At 43.7% G+C, this 10,041-nt stretch overlaps 1 long non-coding RNA gene across 1 annotated transcript in view; it reads right to left on the reverse strand.

Moving 5' to 3' along the window:
- The window catches only part of LOC117957322, a 25,149-nt gene extending 19,026 nt beyond the window's left edge, over positions 1–6,123 (reverse strand). The window contains exon 1 of the long non-coding RNA XR_004659475.1: positions 6,114–6,123. This is a non-coding gene — a long non-coding RNA (uncharacterized LOC117957322). The remainder of the gene's footprint in view (positions 1–6,113) is intronic.
- Between the last annotated feature and the right edge of the window lie 3,918 nt (positions 6,124–10,041).

A 10,041-nucleotide genomic window follows, 5' to 3' on the forward strand; every position in this document is an offset into this window, starting at 1 on the left:
ACAATTTCTTTGAAGAATTTTGACATTTACTCATTTTTCTAAAGGCACTGCTATTATTTCGAACACAACTGTACATGTTGAAGGCAGGTTTGTTAGATGCATCTGTATTGAAAAGGCAGCCTTTTTTCAATAATACATTCCTCAGGTATTTCATATTTTCCACAAAGAGGCTCTTCTTTATCTGGAGGATGTTGGAAAATAAGGTTCTGCAGTGCAGTATGATTATGCACAAGAATGGAGATCTAGTTGGTGGTAGTTAAAGAGAAACAAGCAAATAATCACATCCTTCTCTTGTTATTATAATTCATATGGGTCCCCCGTTTCCATCCACCGCGGTTTATTCATCATTGTGTTATCTTTGGTCGACTTCCCAGTTGGTGGGGAGTGCAGTTTCACAGGCCTCGTGGGTAATGTGCGCGCTAAACTAATTAGCGCCAGCCATGCTGTGAGGAAACACGGGGGCTTTTCAACCACTGATAAAAAGACAAGACGTCTCGCAAGAACTCTTTGGCAAAGTTGCCCCTTCTCAAAATGGAAGTGAGGGGAAGCGGGCTGGGCGCTCCTTTTAAAAGCTTGATCTAAGCGGCGCTTGAACTGAAAGCTCCTCGCCGTTGACACTCCTCTCCTAGGCCTCCCACATCACTTTGAAAAAGTGAAATAATCAACCGTCATGTTCGCATGTTTCTGGAAACACGTTGTGAGAGAAGGCTCCAAACTTTTAATGACTGTTGTACCTCTCAGGGCTGTCTTTTCTTGGATGCTTCTGCCTCTGATCATGGTATGTAGATGTTTTTAAAATCTTAGAGCACTTTCCTGCAGAGTGCACCTATATAGCTTAGTAAATGTACTGTATTTACATAGCTAGTCTTTAACAACTACTCAAAGCACTTTTTACATCTTACAGGAAGCATTCACCATTCACACACTGTGGGCGAGGCTGCCGTACATACCTGAATATGTACCTGCTCATCAGATACACACACACACACACTCGGTGTGCAGCAGCATCAAGGAAAACTCGGAGTTCAGTGTCTTGCAACATGGGGACTCCAGGGCCAGGGATTGAACCACCGACCTTCCAATTGGCAGGCAACCACTCTACAACTGAGCCACAGCCGCTCGCAATCAGTAGCTCTCTGGAACTCAGAGCGTGTCTTCATCACAAGTGCTGGGAAAGTAAAATTGAAAAAAAGTTATCATTTATTTGTTTAAATTACAGATCAGTTAATAGAATACAGCAAATAGCTTTTTTTGCCACTTCATGTTAAGTAGGCTACCGACATATGTAGAGGTCAAAGCAAGTTATGTTGTCACAGGCCTAATCTGTTTAGTTACTTGTTTACATGTAATATATACTATAATTTATATATATATATATATATATAAAAAAATATACGAAAAGCTTGAAACAAGCCCGTTTTTGTTTTATTTTTGAAAGACTCATTTTCAGGTTCATTCTTGTAATTTGGGTTTCTACTAGAGCATGTTATCATGCTTTGATGTTCCAAAAAACACATTATTTTCCCATACTGTCTGAATATACCTGTATTCACCCTCGGTCTAGTCTTGCTTTGCCAGACCTTCCTCCACAGCGCTGCAAAAGAGGGTCTTGCTAGTCCACACAGCATGCTGGGTTGGCAGAGAAACCTGCTTTGGTTTACTGGCATTTCTTTAGGCCAATCACAATCATCTTGGGTGGCGCTAAGCACCGGGCAGAGCCACGGTGCCGCTGCAAAATACCCTCGGGAAGGAACTTGGTTTGGTGGAACATATGTACGTTCAGAAGTAGTTTCAGTCGTGCAACAGAAAACACAGATTGTACAGATAGTCTAGCTAGCTGTCTGGATTTACCCTGCAGAGATCTGAGGACCAGGTAACCATAGTCCTCAGATTGGACAGATAGTCTAGCTAGCTGTCTGGATTTACCCTGCAGAGATCTGAGGAGCAGTTAACAATAGTTTACAAAAGTTGGACCGTATGGAGGAACAGTTTCTGAATATGGGCTGTGTGTATTGGGGGTTATACTTTCACTGTATTTATAAAGCACCAGAACCTGATTTAAACATCACAAAAAGACATAGAAGTCTCACTTTTTCAATATGGGATTAATATGTCCGAAATGTGGACCAGCAGATCTCCTGATTTGCGGTTTAACAAGCCACCAGTGTATGGTTTGAAGATGTTTTCTTCATGCAGGGTGATAACTCTCTGTCGGTTCCTCACTAGAAACAATCCCTCTCCCGCAAAAGTGTCATGCAATTCAATGTGAAAATATTGATAGCAGCCACAAGTCATTCCATTACCATAACGCAATACTAAGCAATACATCACAACCCAGCCGTGAGTGTATCACATACAAATGGTCCAAAGCTGAACCGGGAGATTTACTCAGCTTATCCGCTCAGTGTTTCTGGATCCACTCTGGTATGAGCAGAGATAGAGCATTTACCGTTATACAGCTGCAGGTACATTACGTAGCTTCATCTCAAGCCCATTGCGTTGCCCTCATTAGTGGCATTAATAAGTAATTCTGCTCTCTAACTTTATCTTCTCTCTCCTTGTTCTATAACTGTACACGCCCTGCCTTTGAATCTTCATCTTTTTCCGGCCGGCTAATTGCTTTCCTTCCCGCATAATTCCCCGCAGCTCCCAATATTGCCGGACACATTGTGACTGGTGGGTATGTCTGACACACGGCTGGTGAGAAGTTAAATGGGGACGCTAAATGATGCTTCGTGGCCTGGGTGATGATTTGGATGATAATCACCGCAATGATAAAGGACGCAGCTCCGGTCTAATAGCGTTGGATTTCCCCGTTGGCCAGCGAGGAAAGAGATGGGATGTATCAGGGTTGCTCATCCAGTGAGAATGACCTTTAATTTCCCAACAAGGCCCCTACAGATAGCGGGCGCATCTCTTTCTACAAACCCTCATTAGATCGCAGGGCTGGGAGCAGAAGTGAAACTTTACTTGGCTGCGAGCTGAAAAGTTTACAAGGTCAACTGCCAACACTCGGTTGCACAGTGGATGAATTTCAGAGGATCTCTGTCTCTCTTGAAAACATTGTCTCCCTAGAGTAGAAATGGATATACGGTGTGAGGACGTGGTCTGAAATCAGTATGGAGCCTATATGTCAGTCGGAGGGGAGAAAAATCCGAACTGAAATAATCTATAACATTCTGAACCAAAAACACCCACTCGGCTTTCCTTGTTTTTGTGAAACAATCTAACTTGTAGTCATACTTCATCGAATCTCTGCACACAGCTGCCTCAGACAGGTCGTATATGTTTAATATTTCCCCTCTGAAATGAATTGGGGGACGACTTTAACTGGCAGCGACAAGGTATGCAAGTGTACACTGGGAAAAATATAATTTCTCCGCAGTTTATTCAATTACAGAGCACCTCGGCACGGAAATAAATCTTCTTCCTTCCACAACGTTTCACCCAAAGAAAATGTCAGAGAGCTGCTCCGAGAATCGGAATCCTGTGCCGGCGGAGGCTATATGTGGGTTTGCTTTGCTCCACGGCACCGGAGAATGAGGACATGAAGCTTGTCCCCATCCACTTGTCGTTCCTCTCCTCTCTTGACAAAACCCAATAACCACCCTGTGTTCCAACAATAGGTTTCAGATAAGGGGAAAAAAGGAAGAGAGAATAATAACACTCAAGTGCCGTGGAGGGAATCCGTTTTTATCAACCCAGCACTCCAGAGGACGGCCTCAAAAACATTCGCCGGCATGTGTGTGTGTGTGTGTGTGTGTGTGTGTGTGTGTGCCAACTCAATGGCAATGAAAAACACAGTTTTTTATCTGCCTCCCACAGCTACTCCTAGTGACCCTCACCGCAGCTGAGAAACACCAAAACACCGATAAGAGAGGCCTACAAGGGGAGAGTGAATTTTAATCACTTAAGAACATGTGTTGTGGTGATAGTGTCATGTTCCCTCTGCAGAGGTAGTTAGCGTAGCAGCACAATGGTGGATGGCCTCCACAGGGATGCCTATATAAATATGACAGTGTTGTTTATGCATGAGCTCCTCTTGGCAGGGAATATCTGACGCTTCTGTTTCCACAACATAGGGCCCTTCGCCAGATATATTTGGACATGGGCTTTCTGTCTTGGATGTGCAATTACCTGATCTTATTAGTCTGCCGGTTGCCTCCACTGTTTCTTTAACAATAGCCGTCGGCACTTCCGAGAGGATTGAATTCACGTCTGGTGCAAAGTCAAACCACGTTTGAGCGTAGAGAGCACAAATGGTTTTGGAAATGCCGTCACACGGCGGTGTCATTCTTTGCTCGTTTTCTCTATGAACTGAAGGCTGTTTCTCTGTTTTTGTTCTCTGGCTCATTATATCTGGAAAATGCAATTGAAACAGCACAGCGTGTCTCAATTAAATGAGTGTTCTCATCTGCTTCTGTTCATCTGAGGCGGTGGGATCTGGGCAGGAACAGGCAACCCTGACGCGTCTCAGCGTCTGGCAACTCAGACGTGCTACTCAGCCTCTCCAGAGGTCCCATCAGTCAGCACCGAGACAGGAAGCAGATAGAAACAGGAAGCATGGCCATGGTGGAGACAAATGACAGACAAGCTTGTTGGGTAATCTGACACGGTCTGATTGGACTGTTCTGTCTCGCCATTGCTCGTGTCCTGATGGAACAGCCGGATCAGCCCAGATTCACGTCTGTTCTCTTTTCGCTTTCTCACGGTTGCACTCATTGCTTAAAACGCGGTAATTACTACCTCATATGAATCTATTTGTCCCTCCATTAGGGGGAACTCTCAGAGGGGAGGGTGAGAAAACAGAGACTGGATAATGAGAGCAGAGACCATTAAAAAGCGTGAGGCTCCTTACATGATGAATTATACAGCGCAAGCAAGACATACTTAAATTCTTCTTGCTGCCCTCCCGTCCCAGCCAATACACTTAGGCCTGTAATGCATGGTTAATGGGAAGACTGGGAATATCTTGAGAGACAAGAAGTTATTTAAAAGGAGGGCCCTGCAAAAAAATATGCGGGTGGAAAAAACACTTTTAGCGCAGAGAGGTCGGTGGCTCGGGGTTCATTTAACATGTGAAAGACATGAAGGAATGTCAATTAGGCAGCTTTTCTCAGAGTGCGAAGCTCACATTGTTCTGACACTAAGAGACAAATGAAGAAAAATGAGGGTCTGGTGTCAAATGTTATCTGGTGCTTTTATTGCTCGGCCAGGGTTTTGGGAGAAACGCACCGATTGTGAACGGTGCAGAATTGGCCGCACCTCAGCGTATTGGAGTCCAGTTCAATATCTCATTACTTTCTGTGTGAACAGGTTGAACGGAGACGATGGTTCGGTGTGTCTTGACGATACGCCACAGTACATACAGCAAAAGGCCAGCGCTTCTTTCTGATATTAAGTATTGATTTGGAAAGATTGATCTAAACAGTATTGAAAGAGCACTGAGAGCCAGTAGAGCAGATGCAGTGTAGTGTTAAAAAAACACACACACACACCAGCGGAGACCTTAAAGAAAGCATAAATTGGGAAAAAGATGATGGCAGCGGTGTTTGCCTGAGTGCGCCTGGGGCTAAAAAGATGAGAATTAAAGGGTGAGAACAAAGAGAAATGGAAGGAGAAAGTGAGCCATCTAGAGAAATGCTCCAGACTCGAGGAGGTGACACTAATTGGGGTGTTGGCAGCGTGAGGATCAGAAGGATCCTCGTCTTTTTTTTATTTTTTATTGAGCCGGATTGAGGAAATGCTCACACAGTTGTCTTGTTTTAGTGTCAAATCTTCACCGTTCTCGCCTAGGAGAAATACGCTCGATGTTAACAAGGACGACAGAAAGGAAGAAACAGGGGCGGTAAGGGGAAAGCGCAAAAGTTGGGGGCGTATTTCGTCGATTCCACTGTTATGTTTTGAAGTATGTCTTTGCTTTGTGCTCTTTTTCTATTGAGTTTCCAGAAAAGACAGAATTGGTGGATTACTTAAACACCCATGAAGGAAACTTTGACCTGACATTGAAGCTGCACTAATAACTCACTAACATTTTTTACAATAACAATGGATCAAATACCTTTTTGTAGCGTGAAGGGGTCGCTTGTAGTGAACGAGAATTATCACTCGACTGTAATTCTCTATGGAGAGCTCTATGGAGCTTTAAGCCTCTTTTAGCTCATTGTTTTGGTCCTACACCACGCAGGTTTGCCGTTTTTATCAACCACTTACTGACTTAGCAGGTTGCTGTTTTCTGTAAAAGAAGCACTGATGAACCTACTGAATGACAACTGCCTGGCATCCAATGGAGGACCGACAAAGTTAAAGGTCCCATGGCATGAAAATGTCCGCATTCTTTAACATTAATATGAGTTCCCCCAGCCTGCCTATGGTCCCCCAGCAGCTAGAAATGACGATAGGTGTAAACCGAGCCCTGGGTATCCTGCTCTGTCTTTGAGTGAGCTTTGAGTCTATGAAAGCTCAGATGGACCAATCTAGAATCTACTCCTAATGAGGTTTCTCTGCTATGCTTGGCCAGAGAATTTGGTCCACCCATGAGAGAGAGAGAGAGAGAGAGAGAGAGACATCATGGCTTTCAAACGAGCAAAGGGGCAGTTGGTAAAGGCCACCCCACCCCCCAGCCTACACCTTATAGTATTAGAGGACCTCTGAGGTCTATATAAAAGAGACTTCTGATAAAGGATTAGGGACCACTAAGGTCTAAATAAAAGAGACTTCATATACAGTATTAGAGGACCACTAAGGTCTATGTAAAAGAGACTTCAGATACAGTATTAGGGGACCAATAAGGTCTATATAAAAGAGACTTCAGATACAGTATTAGGGGACCACTAAGGTCTAAATAAAAGACTTTCGATACAGGATTAGGGGACCTCTGAGGTCTATATAAAAGAGACTTCCGATACAGTATTAGGAGACCACTAAGGTCTATATAAAGAGACTTCATATACAGTATTAGGAGACCACTAAGGTCTATATAAAAGAGACTTCAGATACAGTATTAGGGGACCACTAAGGTCTATATAATGGCATCCAAAGAACACCATGTCATGGGACCTTTAAAGTTAGCATTTCCGGGATTGTTGACGACGTGGGACGTTTTTTCATAGTTTGGTTACAGTATTTCCCAAAAAAAGCATTTGTATGTGTAAAAACCTCCATCTACCTGAGCGTATGTTTGTGAAAATGAAAGACGATCCTTTTTAGAACAGACAGAGGTAACTTTTCTCTAAGATGTGTGTGCGGTATTTGTATGAGCGCACATTACCTCAGGGACTGTAAGATATATAATAGGGCTTTTGAGCAGTTTGGTATTCTCTATCCATGCCTATAGATGATCCATGGAGGTGCTTTGTATGTGCATGTGAGCAGGGAGGGTGCGTACAGGCCGTCCTTGGGGAGTAGACCTAGCTATGCGGGTCAGGGTGGCTGTGATCTGAATGGAGAGCATTAATATTTAAACACAGGCTCCTGAGGGAAAGAGACTGTAAATGATTCATGATTCATTCTGTGGGCTCTCTGCAGCAAAGGCTGGAGCTCAGTAAAGATTAGCTGATTCCTCCCTGCTTGTGTGCCCTGCTCTGTCCTCCTGTTCCTATATGGGATGCGTTTCATCTTGCATTCAGTCTCCAAGGGTAACGTCTTCTTCACTCGCGCCTCTTGATTATTTTATTATTTTCTTCCCACTAACTTTCCATCACACTTTCTCGCTGTCAACTTTCTGAGTACTTTTTGCCCTAAACAGAAACATGTTTTTAGTGCACTGTGGCCATCACAGCCGCAGGGAAAGAAGTGGTGGGATATAGAATTGAAACTGTAGCCAGTGAAGAGTCATGAATGGAGGGGAAGCACAGTCATTTAAGCTGCAATACTGTCGCATTATGGATATTACTGACGGCCTCACAGTAGAAAATATGTCCTCATTAAAGCATTGGTGCGTAACTTTTTGATATTAATGAACGTCCGTTATATTCAAAGCAATTGCCAAGTGAGTTGCTAAAAAGCTAATCAGCTCCACACAACTCTCTCTTTATGTTTTGATAACTTTCACACACGGGAACTCAAGTGAATATAATTCCCTCTTCTGAAAAATGTTTCTTTTAATCCTCTGCGTCCTCCATGGCTACTAGCAATTGTGTGGAGGAAGGGGTGGGGGCTGTGTGCGATCACGGAAGGCTTGCATCATGTGGACGCGCCCTCAGTGTTGTTGTCATTACTTAGAATTCCTCATGGGGGCGACAGAAACTACGCACTATAGCTTTAAATTCAATTTATTAAAGCTGAACTGAATTAGAATTCTGCTCACTTCATTTTTTTGTCTAAGGAAACTTCAAACACAGCCATTTTGCATATATTTTACAGTTTTTACAGGATGCTTTTATGGACAGAGCTTTAATGCCTCAAGTCTCATTGGGGGGCACTTCTATGACCGTGGTTGGCTAACATTTGACATTTCTAGATGTGCTATTTACTTCCATGGAGTGTGCTACTCCCAGAGGAAATCTTTATGTCTTACCAGTGCTGATCCAAGACATTTTTCTCTTCCACTTTTCAACAGTTAGTTGCTTTAAATCATCTGCCCCTTTAAAACATTTAAATTTTGAGGACGCAACATATTCCGTTCACCAACGGAAAACCAGAGAACCACCTAGCTAGCTAGCTTCCACCTATTTAGCCAAGTGCTTGCTAAGATTAGCTTTATTATTTTCAGTCAGGTTATTTCAATACCGGCTGAGTCAATGGCAAATTTTAACAAATTAGGAAAACCAACTATATATACTGTTTTGGAAAGAAAAGATTTTTGGTTTTGCTTAAATGTGACATAATAGAACACAAAACAAAACACATGTTTGCTTCACAAAACATTTTCACTCATAAAAACATATAACTAATAAGTCTTTTTGGATAAAAAAATTAATTAGGTCACAGGGAGGGGATGTTAATGGTCTTGCATTACCAGACCTACTGGCTAGTCCACACAGCATTCTGGTTTATTGGCATTTCTTTAACCCAATCAAAATTGTCTTGGGTGTTACGGTGCCTCTGCAAAATAGTCTCGGGAAGGAATTTGTTTTGGTGGAACATATGTACGTGCAGCAGAAAACTCCCATTGGACAGATAGTCTAGCTAGCTGTCTGGATTTACCCTGCAGAGATCTGAGGACCAGGTAATCATAGTCCTCAGATTGGACAGATAGTCTAGCTAGCTGTCTGGATTTACCCTGCAGAGATCTGAGGACCAGGTAATCATAGTTCTCAGATTGGACGGATAGTCTAGCTACTTGTCTGGATTTACCCTGCAGAGATCTGAGGAGCAGGTAACCATATTCCTCAGATTGGACAGATAGACTAGCTAGCTGCCTGGATTTACCCTGCAGAGATCTGAGGACCAGGTAACCATAGTCCTCAGATTGGACAGATAGTCTAGCTAGCTGTCTGGATTTACCCTGCAGAGATCTGAGGACCAGGTAACCATAGTCCTCAGAAAGCCAGCGGAGGTTAGAACGCTGACACAAAGAAAGCAGAAGATGACAGACTGTCATCTGTCCTTAAATTGGGGACATCCGGCGGATCTTCTGGCGGCCCCTAAAAGTAAGTAAGGTATTTTTTATCTTCCTGTCCACAGCCTCTTTTACTAATATGTGGCAAACAAAATGCTTTAATGGTGTAACCCCCCACCCCCCGACACCACTGCTGGTGTCAGAGTCAGTTGGCCAGGAGAGAGATGGATTGATTGGGACACGGGGGGGAACTGTGTGCTGGAAAGAGCAGGGGAGAATAAGAAAGAGATGCATGGACAGACAGGTCTGAAGTGGCAGCAGTCAGAACTGATGGAGACTGATGGGAGGATGAGGAGATAAGAGCGGAGAAGGTGGAGGAGAGACTGCATGCGTGAGACGCCGGAAAAGTCGGCAAGATGGATGGAGAGTGGGACTACAGGAAAGTGAATCAGGGCTCGACAGGAATGATGAGCACAGAGCACGCCTCGGTTACAAAATGGAGGAGAGAGAAGAGAGGGATGGGGAGAGAGAATGTGGCA

Source organism: Etheostoma cragini, chromosome 14 (assembly GCF_013103735.1).
Source record: "Etheostoma cragini isolate CJK2018 chromosome 14, CSU_Ecrag_1.0, whole genome shotgun sequence".
NCBI classification, from domain to species: domain Eukaryota; kingdom Metazoa; phylum Chordata; class Actinopteri; order Perciformes; family Percidae; genus Etheostoma; species Etheostoma cragini.